Source organism: Protomyctophum bolini (genome assembly GCF_963924005.1).
Source record: "Protomyctophum bolini genome assembly, chromosome: 15".
NCBI lineage: Eukaryota > Metazoa > Chordata > Actinopteri > Myctophiformes > Myctophidae > Protomyctophum > Protomyctophum bolini.
The window spans coordinates 39,524,639-39,535,984 of NC_137876.1; the positions used below are offsets into that span (position 1 = coordinate 39,524,639).

General features: G+C 42.0%; 1 long non-coding RNA gene across 1 annotated transcript; it reads left to right on the forward strand.

The window, feature by feature from the left end:
• The first annotated feature begins 3,188 nt into the window (after positions 1-3,188).
• Positions 3,189-7,573, forward strand: LOC308329120. The gene is made up of 3 exons (XR_013965365.1): positions 3,189-3,799; positions 4,096-4,156; positions 7,499-7,573. It is a non-coding gene; the product is annotated as an uncharacterized lncRNA (long non-coding RNA).
• The last annotated feature ends 3,773 nt before the right edge of the window (positions 7,574-11,346 follow it).

Below are 11,346 nucleotides of genomic sequence, written 5' to 3' on the forward strand. Positions count from 1 at the left end.
GTTGAATCTCATTATATGTGTGTGTAGAACCTTCTTTATGTATATGTATATATTTTAGCATCAGTGAGGCATTATGCAGGACTGAAGTACATGTCATCTTCATCATTATATCCCTTAATATGTTTGCAATAATGGCGCAATAAAGTGCTGGCAACTTGCTTGATTTGTGAAAGTCATTATTGTGTGTTATTTTGTGTGTGTTTGGACAAACATTTGTTCTATTTTTGTATATACAGGTTTCACAGCTGTGTTGTTAATGAGATCAAATGTAGCATTGAAAGACTATAGGGATCTACTCATGTACATTATGATTTTTTTGTTAGTTATTGTTTTGCTTTGAGGGGCGCTAGTCCCTCCCAGCTTTCAGTGTATGTCCACAAACTTTTTCCTACACAAACATTACATTCCCGTTGATGATGTACGATAAGAGCGCCACTCACTTCACATGGGTGTGATTGTTTTGTTATGTATGTTCTTCAAATGTTTTTCTTGTTAAACAAAATGCAATAAGCATAGCATTAATATAAGCTTCTTAATCACGCTTTTGATCACGCTAAAAGAAAAATAAATCACACCTGTGTGAACTCCGTGTGGGGGTCCCCGGTGGGTCCCGGAAACTTCCAGACCCACAGGAATGCGCCCAGGTTACACTATTTTTGCAAAGTGTCTCTTTAAATTCAGAAAAAAACACCTCAATAAAGACACTATAAACGATCAATGTAAAAAAAATCAACTGTCTCTGGAATCTACCATAGTATGTACTATGATAATGTAACAATGGAATCTACCATATTATGTACTATGATAATGTAACAATGGAATCTACCATATTATGTACTATGATAATGGAACAATGTAAACTACACACAGTGAACAGCTACACAAACCCAGCAGCTTGTCAGCATTACTACTACTGCACCATAATTTACTGCATATCAATGAACATAATAATATTTATATTGTGCTATTCTCGGCCAATTTTCTACCGATTGTTCTAATTCCAAATGGCCTATAATCCGTGAAGTGTACATTTTCATTGGGTGTATAATAATTTATTTATAAGAGAGGGAAGAAAAAAAGAAAAGTGAGTCTCCAGTCTCCCTCTCCAGCTGGAGAGGGAGGTGTGAACTGTGAAGATCTTTAGACGAGTGGGGGAGAAAAGGGGACGTCGGTCGATTTGGCCGAAACAGCCAGACCTAGTAGGTATATCTATGCCTAAGATCATATTTACAAAACATTTCAAATGGGAAAAAAACAGAGATGATTTCAATCGAATATTTAGACAAAGTCATGCAAGGGGAACTTTCTCTGGACTTCATGGGCTAAGAAAATAAACTTTCAAATCTCAAAATCGGTCAGAACGGCTGTTCCCAATGCCAGAGTGTAATTGGTTTTCGATGGTGACGTAATGACGATTTGTTTTAGTGTTGGGAGGATTAAAGGTAATGCTCCTGTCTATACATGTAATCTGGCACCACTGCCGTATCTGGCACAATTTGCTGGGACGGTGCATACGCATCAAAAGTGGCGGGTTGGCTGGGACGTGTGTACGGCGCAGAGTAACCACAGTATACCGCTAATCAACTTACAAATTACATATACATACTGTATATCACTCATTCTTGAGATGATGGACAAAAGTGGTGTAGTGTATTGGCTCCCAGACATATAGGCATTATACAGTAGGCATATATATATATAGATAAATAGAGTTGGGGACACAATCTGGGGTAGATATGTGAAGAGACCCAGTAATCTGACTGCCTCCAACTAAAACAGCGGGAGGAACTCAAAGTGGGTATGCAGAAGAGACCATGACCACCCCCTGCCCTAGGCTTTTCCCCTTTGGAGAGAGAGAGAGAGCCTTTCATCTTTAGTATGTTATAATTGTTTGATCAAGTCATGAATATACATATAGGACACCTGTACTTACATCCACAACATAAGACCTGATTGATATGACATGTAGTTCACATCTAGTAGAAATTGTCGGTTAGGTGAAGGATATAGGTATGTCACATTAAATAAGCCATGATGTGAGAAGCTGATACTAGGGAGTTTACTGACGTACGATCAGAGAGCCCGCAGGATCACTAGAACAAAGACCTTTTGTTGGGTTGGTGAATTATGACACAGGCTATGTTCCAAATAGTGACCCAGGGCAGAAGGTCTATATATTAATATGGCATCTGGCCGGACGAGAGTCAAGCAGGTCAGGGAGCCAGGAGGTGTTTAGAACAAAGGCCTGGTTAATACATCTGAACACAAACACACTCTGACACACACACACTGACACCTATACAAATCTATACACATGCACGCACATGCATGGGATTGGATGTGGGAGACTCAGTATATAGGAGCCTTGTGGTAGGACGAACGGGGCTTCTCAGAGAATATTGGGTCCTGTTTGGTCATGATTGTGGCAAGCTCATTGGTGTTCTCAAATAAACTCAACATGAGAAAGAAAAGGACACTGCCTGGACCCTCTCTTTTTTATACAACCTGCCTGGTATATCCTCCACCATTATGAACATTAATATACCACAAATCTGGCGAGCTAGGCTGCGGACGATTTCAGCCTGTTCTTTTTATTTTTTTGGGGGGGGAAACCTGGTGAGTTGCTTGCTGTACTTACTGCGTTTCCAGGAACAGGTTAACGGAAAGAACCTACGTTGATTTGGCGTCGGTTGCATAATGGTGGAAATATTTCCTTTGTTGCGGGCACTGAGGGTCCATGTTACTTTATTTCTAGTATTTATTGCTAGGAATAAAGTAAATTAATGTAAAGATTTAAAGCTAATTAAAAGTGAAATTAAATTAAATTAAATAAAAGTGAAATGGAATGGAATAAGATATAAAACTAAAATTGAAAATGGAAACGATAAATGTGATGGGCCGGGCGCGGCCGTGCGGTTTTTTCTGTAGGCCTATTTGGGGGAGTTAGGCCGTGCAGTCAAATGATTCCGTCGGTTATACAATCTAGTCTGGGGGGTCCGCACTTTTGCGTCGCAGGTGGAACGGTGTGATACATTTTCTTTTGTATATGTAACATTGTCATGGACAAACAGGGCAAACGAAGAAATGCGTAACAAGACAAGCACAGAACAAAACAGGATGTTTTTGGCCAGTCTTAGTCACTCCTACGGTGTTAAAGGACCACTTCGCCACTATTCAACCTAATCTGTGTGTTTTTTATCATTAGCATATATGCTAAAATACCCCGGAGTATTATCATTGGTAGTCTGTAGCTCCGTGGGCGCACTTTCAAAGCTGTCGTCCACTTACGTATTTGTCCCAAAGTGACGTAAGTGGATGACCCTCGGTAGGCTCTCAGAAACTACAAGGGACTGGACAGGTAGGGTTGCCGTAGCTAGCCTAGCCGCGAAGGACACGGTCTCTCGCCTACACAACAACAACGAGTTGTGGCTACTCCACAACAACAAGTCAGTATGGCTACTCCATGGGAGTTTTTGGACGAGATAATTTTAAATACATATTGGCAGAATCTGCGTTAGGGTCGTTATATTATGAACCAGAAATATACGGAGGAAGGAATGCATTGACGGGGACAACACTGCTAGTTGCTGTGGATGGACTGATGCCTGCTGGAGCGACCTAGCTATAGTAGCTAGTAGCTTTCCCTGAACCAGTACGTCGCACACACAAACTTTTCTGCCCAGGAAAAGCCCAGATAGTGTTGACTGTTTTACTGAGAAGTGGGGACATGCGTTCAGGATGCCTCAAACTGGAAGTTGCAACCGAAGCCCGATGGACCAAGAGGGACATTCAGATTTAAGTAAGTGTTCAATGTATTTACAGCTTATGTGTGTATGTGTGTGTGTGTGTGTGTGTGTGTGTGTGTGTGTGTGTGTGTCGCCACACCGTATTGTTTACATAAGTGTCAGAGGATATAGGCACGGCTTCAGCCTACAACTTTTCGGTCCAAACATCTTCTATTCATTCATTCAATTCAAAACTGTATGTATGGCATGCCATCTGAAGCAATGTACAGTATTAGCCATGGGCTCGTATGTTTCAGGGTTAGCAATGTAAACATTCAAGTGTTATACCTGTGTCCATTCATTCACTTAGGTCAGCCCAGATGGTACTACAGAAGGCTGATGAAGCTGAAGATGTCTTTGATGGACTGATGGTGAGCCATACATACTCAACTCAAACTTCATACATAAAGCACATTACTGTATTTGCTGTATTTAGTTTGACCCCCTAGAAAACTAGAGGGAATATCATTTTCAATAAAGGTTCACATATTTATATATGCTTTTACAAAGACCAGTGGTCAACCAAAGTCCCGTAAAATGTAGTAAATATACTGTCATTTATACTATAGGCCTACTGTGTCTCACACACTGTTTCACACTGTAGTATTGAATTGTATCTGTAAATCACAACAGATGACAGCAAATTGACTTTTAACCTTTTGTAATATCTCAAAAGAAGAAAAAAAGATCATTATCAAAAGTAAGCAACAAACTATACTATAAAACTGATGACAACATTGTACAAATTACTAGTGGTGCACGATATTGATTTTTTGAAACCGATACGATAACCGATAATTTACCGCTCCTCAAGACCGATACCGATACGATAACCGATAATAAAAATATATAGACATGAATAAAAAATACATACTAGTGAGTAACGGTACATGTAACACAGCTTTGACCTAAGCAATTACAGTATAGTAGGCTATATCAGTGGTTCCCAAAGTGGGGTTCGGGGACCCCCGGCCCCAGGGGTACCTGAGGGAGTTCCAGGGGGTCCCCAGCTAAATTATATAGTTAGGAACCAAATGGACCCTTATGGGTCTGTAACTCTGAGTGTACAAATGGAACATTTCCAGTTGTATACTCTCAGAGTAAAAATAACATTGATTTTACAATATAAATTGGGAGTCCCAGAGCAAATTGTGATTGGCCAGATGACGTATGATGATAAGAGTGCCCCTCACTTTTTAATGAATAAAAACAACAATATAATGTCTGTGAATGTCTGTGTGTGTCCGGTCAGTTGGCCTCAAAACTTTTCCATGTCAAGGAGCAAGGACCCCAAATTGTTAGCCCACAGACACCCATTTGAAAATATATGCCAGGGCTCTAGCAGTGATTCTCATCATTTTTATTTCAAGGACACCCAGTTTGACATGCATTAGGCTACTGACCCCCCATTTAATGCCATTTACATAAGGGACCTCAATTTATAATTTTTTATTTATATCGTAAAATCAATGTCAACTCTGAGAGGGTACAAATGGAACCAAATGGACCTGTAAGGGTCAATTTCGTTCCATTTGTAAACTCTGACTCCCCGGATCCCACTTTGAGAACCACTATTGTCTGTGTGTGTGCGTGTGTAAACACAAATACAACACTATCCAAGTTCCAGTGATAGACGTTGTTGTTAGCATATAAGTCATTAGCATGGTCTGTAGCATCATGTAGCCAAACAGCTACTACTTCTACATTTCTCAACCAAAACGGTCGCGTCGCGTTTCACAATGCTACACAACTGGAGCAAATTAATAAACTACAACCGGTAACGAGTGACACGCATTCAACAGCGCGATGAATGAACGAGCACCAATACGCGCTCGTCAGCTGCTGAGCTGCTGACTGAGACATTCACCGTTCGTATGCGAGTCAGTGAGTGAAATGAGAGAGGGGAGATAGAGAGGAGAAGCAGGCGGGGCTATTAGCCTGCTATGGAACTACACACTGCAACAGACAGAGTGGAGAAGCGTCTCTCTCTCGCTCGTCTCAGCCGTTCCTCCGGAGAGATTGGCGACTCGGGGAGCGTTTGGGCGCACCACAGAAATGATTGGTAGTCCCATAGTTGCTACCAACTATATTTTTATGACGCACAGATAAAATTTCAGGCGCATTTGCGTCCAAAATGATCGCAATTTCGAGCCCATATAAAGTATATTATCGGCGCTATTATAACGTTATCGAATTTATCGGGATGACGTCATAATTTCTAATATCGGGTCGCAATTTATCGGGACGATAATTATCGTGCATCCCTACAAATTACTCAAGCAAAGTGCCTTGCACTGATTCATAATCAAACTATTTGTATAGCACCTTTTATGACATGCAATGCAGCTCAAAGTGCTTTACAGAGCAATGGAGAGAAAAACGCAAGGCATAAAACATTGAAATAGAAGGCAGTCATGTAGGTTGGAAGGTCACAGATTCCGTTGTTTTCTTTGGCAGTATTCTGCAGTCCAGAATTGCAGTAATCGAGCCCAGAAAAAACAAAGGCATGGATCAGTGTTTTTGCATCATCTACTGACTGACAGGCTCTGATTCATGCAATATTTCTAAAGGTAAAAAAAGGCAATCTTGGTAACATGATTGTGTGAATACTTTCTACAAGTCAGGTTGCCAAGTCTGCTTATTATTATCATTGATATTTGATATAGTTGTAGCCTACCTACTAATTTGGTCGGTAATCTTAACAGTCCAATACCCAAGTGTACATCACATGAAACATACTGCACATAGCCTACACACTCAGGTCGCATTCTCACCAGAGAGCTTTGCTGCGATTAAAACGAATCCTGCTGCGCATTTTCAGAAAGTGCGCTTCGTTTGGCAGGTGTGAAGGCTCTTTCGAATCCTAATGCGCAGCAAAGAACCGCATTTTACTCCGAGCAAAAACGGGGGTTTCGCTTCGCTTCCAATCGCGCTTGACTACGATTCGGTGCAGGTGTGAATGCAATCCGCAGCAAATAAAGGAAATGAAGCAAACAATGTGGCGGGTGAGGAGCTGAACACAGTTGGAGACGGAGAAGGCATATTTTACGCAGTGCAAAGATGTCCCGTTACCGTGGATAGACGTGGTCGAATGAGGAGAGTGGAGACTGAAGCCCTGATCGAAATGAGGACGAGTAGCCTACATTAATCAATTGCTTAAGAAAACACAAACACTGCAGTGAGTGCAGTGTAATAGTATTATAGCCTACAGAATATTCTGTCTGTCAATGGCTGTCACTGTGTGGGGACTAGTGGGGAGTAGGAACTTTCATCTCGATAAACTTGTAAACATTTTGCGCTGCTGTCTGTTATATCAGTGCGCTCAGCGCTGTGCCTCCATGCCCAAAAGAACAGTGCGTGGCTGCGTGCTTATAGTGAGAGAGCGAGAGAGGGGGGGGGGCAGTCCCAGACGGCACGACACATATGCACGTTATGAGTATAATTTTATCACCATAGATTTATCATTTCATTGTGTAGGCTAGTTTATGAATGGAATACATTGATAAAGGTCCCCCCTGCTGCATTTCCAATTGCTGCGGATCATGACAGTGTGAAGGCAAACCGTAGCCAATTAAATATGCAAGAAACCCATTTCTCCGCCCATACGCATTCGAGTCTACCGAAGTATTAGGTGAGAATGCGACCTCAGTCGTCCATTCCAGTAATCATTTAGTGCTTTCACCATTACTGACTCTTGTCTTGTCTCACCACAGCATGTGCGTCTCCTGTCCTGGCCAGAAGCTGCTCCAGCGACATGTCATCATGCAGAACCACCTGCCTCAGTGACCTCTGACTAATGCACTTGTATGATTGTACATGTAGTTTGTTAGTTTCCAGTTCAACCATAGACCCCTGTTTTTATAGATTTATGTAAATCAGTAGCCTACTATTAAAAGATAGTTGATTTGATGTCAAGTTTGTTTTATTTTTTCTCATGTAGGCCTATTGTATTTATACATTTTGACCAATTCCTAATACTCTGAGGCTCAAACTGTCAATATTGCATCAAAGGCCACCGTGATACAAATCATTCACATGTCTGTTTATACAAACAAGACCACAATGGAAATAAGTGTGACTTTATGTCAGTGAATGTGTTTTATTGTACTGTAACATAAGGTTTAAAAAACAAGGCCACACAGGCATAGTTTGTCCTACTCAGATTACAAAAATCGGACAGTGTGCAAGAATCCCAGAAGAAAAAGGATCTAATCAATATTGCTATATAAAAATACTCTGTTACAAGTAAAAGTCCAGAATTAAAATTGTACTTGCACAACAATATTGGTAAAGGCTTAGGAGTAGTACATGTCTAATATTTGAAAATGAGATCACATTCTTTTATCAATCCAGATTGTGTTCAATAGCAACATACAAAGTAAATTGTATCTATATAATATACTGTATACTTGGGAGTTCCTTGAAAGCCACTTATTCATCTCTTGAGTTGAAGACAGCCACCGAGACCTCAGCTCCTGCAACAAATAAAGTATTATGCAATTATGGGCCTCTGACCAATCATGAGACAATATGGTAAACAATAAGGTTTTTTATTTTAGCAAAACATTTGAAAAATAGCAAATGTACAAGCTCGCAGCACGGCACCAACTCCAAGTGACGCACTGAGCTTGTATATCTGCTATTTTTGAATAGCCAATGCAAATACAGATGCTTTCCCGGTTTTAAATGCTTTTATGTTTGGTTTGTAGTTTGCAGCTTGATATGGAAAAATTTAGCTCTGTTCCATAGCCTTACTCTGAGGCTATGGACCAGAGCTAGGAAAAATTGTGGCGTTTATGTGGAGGGTGTTCCAGTTACAAACAGCAACAAAATCTTTATAATGCTGTAAGCATCAGAGACACTCGGTATGTCAAATTAATTTATAGACATCACAACAACAACCACGTATTTTGAAAGGAAATGCATGTGGTCTCCTCCTGTAATGCAATCGCCATTCATTCAGTGTCTGGTGTACTGTACACAGCATTGTAGCTTTAGTTTATTATGACAATAATGACATACCTCTGTTCTGCAACTTCTGCTTCGATGATGATGATGCTCCGCGTCAATTCTTCCATTAGATTGCGGTTGAACTGGAAGATATCTGCGTTGGTGAAATGTTCACTGCACACCCAAAGTGGTTCACACAGCTGGGATTGCATCTGTACTTCATAACGATTTCTAAAAACAAAGCCAGCCAGTGGAATTTCGAGTCCGACGCTGCGCACGTTCGAAATCACTACTATTACGCTACTTACTATCAGAGACTACTAACTACTATACCACCACTACTGCTGTTACTATTACAACCGCTAAATATTAGCTATTATTATTACTTCTATCGCTTTCAAGTCAACTCTAAACAACACGAGAAACTTTCAGCTGACAGCTTCCTGGGGGCTGCCTCACTGCCTGTCTGTCTGTCGCGCAATGCACTGTGGGTATTGTAGGAAATTATATTACCGTGCCTCAGCTCATTACATGACTCGTTCTCCGCAGCGGTTTCGCCAAATGTAAATATTTTTATTGTTTTCATGAACGGATATCATACTAAAGCATGACAAAGGCCACATAATAGTGGCGAACCGATCCTTTAAGCTGAGCTGTTGAAATGGTACAGTCTTAGTCACAGTTTGTGTTAAGATATTGTAGCCTACTCTTAGACACTTTTCGTGTTAAGATAATACCCTTAGACACTTTTGGTGTTAAGGATGATGTAATGGATAACGGTTTTGTTTTGTGGTTGAATTGGGTTTTTTTCCTATGCATGTGTCTTGTGTGGGTTGCATGTATGAAATGATATGATGAGATGATTGGATTTAAATTGGATTGATATGGGAGAATAATTGAATTTGACTTGCTTTGATATGAGGGGATGTTTGTGTTGCATGGTGTAAATTCTGTGTAAATCTGTCTGTTACGTTGTGTGGTCTGTCTATTATGTCTGTGTGCCTATATCTCTGTGTGCCTATTTTGTCTGTGTGTTTTGTGTTGTCTCTGTGTGGCTGTAATTAAGTTGGGAGTGGAGTATGTTATATGGTTGAGGACAATTTGAGGTGGTGGTATGATGCGACTGTTGATCATATTGTTGATGGTTGTTATATTGAATAGGGTCTCTTGTGTTACATGTTGGCCTATATGGGGAGTGAAAGTTTGGTCTCTCTCTCTATGCGCTTCTCGGCATCTGTCCTTCCGGCCGATGGGATAACGTCGCTCGCAGAGCCGGAGTCTACGGTCGTGCAAAGAGTCTCCGCTCAGTCTCCGTTCGGGACCACGCCCACAGTCTCCGCTCGGCCCCGTCCGCTCCCATTCTGAAGCCCCCTGTCTCCGCTCAGTCTCCGCTCGCCGGGCCCTCCCCCTCGAGTCTCCGTTCGGCTCCCCTCGTTGACTCCAATGCGTTCCCAGTCTCCGTTCGCCCCCTCCTCACCCCTCATCTCATTATGCAGGTTCCCGCCCCCCTCCACAGCTCTGAGAAACTGAACGGCGGCCATTGTCGCTGCCTGTCAGTGCGGACCGGAGAAGCTGCGTTGAAAACAATAATACTTTGGGAATTAATTTACAGGCACTTTGATGAAATAATTACGGTATAGATGTGTCGGTGGGGTCCCAACAACATCCCGATGTCAGGAATACAGTCTGAGCCTTGGGTCTGGGCTTGCCTGTGGGTGTGACTACACTTTAGTTGTTGCTTTTTGTGCTTCTGCCCTGACTAATTGTCATTTCTTGTCATTCCAGTGCCGTCACTCCCACTCATCTGCTCACTCTCAATCAGCCAATCTGAGTGGAGCTTCACACCTGCACTCTGTTCGTTTGTCACACTCAGTCTATTTAAACCCTGCTTGTCTCTTTGTTCTCTGCCAGATTATATCTCCTGTGTCCCTGTGCACTCTGCTCCAGTCCCACCAGTTTATGCCTGTTTTTGTGCTTTGTTCTTTGACCACCTGCCTGGATTCTGACCTCCCTTTTTGCCTGCCGATTTGGATTTGTTTGCCAGTGTTTTTTGTGGATTCGTTTTCATGGACTTGTGTTGGACTACATTTTCCTGTGAACTGACTCAATTAAAACTCTGTTTAACCTTCACCTGTTTCCGTCCGCTTCTGGGTCCTAAAATCATATCCTGACATTATAATCTGGCCAAGATGGACCCAGCGGGAATTGAACAGCTCCGAACCATTTTGGACCGACAGTCTGTCGCTCTGGGAGAGCATCATGATGAGTTGTCCAATATTGGAACTACACTGAATTCGTTTGGATCCGCCATGACAGACATGACAAACCAACTCCAGCAACTCCAGGTACAAGTTCAGTCAACTGCCCCTTCTGCACCAGTTTCTCATCCCATACCAGCTCCACCTGCTCTGCCAACTCGAGAACCCCGCCTGCCTACTCCACAACCTTATGCAGGTGAACCAGGTACCTGTAGATCCTTTTTGACACAGTGCTCACTCAGCATTTAATTACAGCCTCTGACTTTTACTACTGAACGAGCAAAAGTTGCTTTTGTTATCACACTGCTTACTGGTCGGGCCAGAGAGTGGGGAACTGCTGTTTGGGAGGCCGG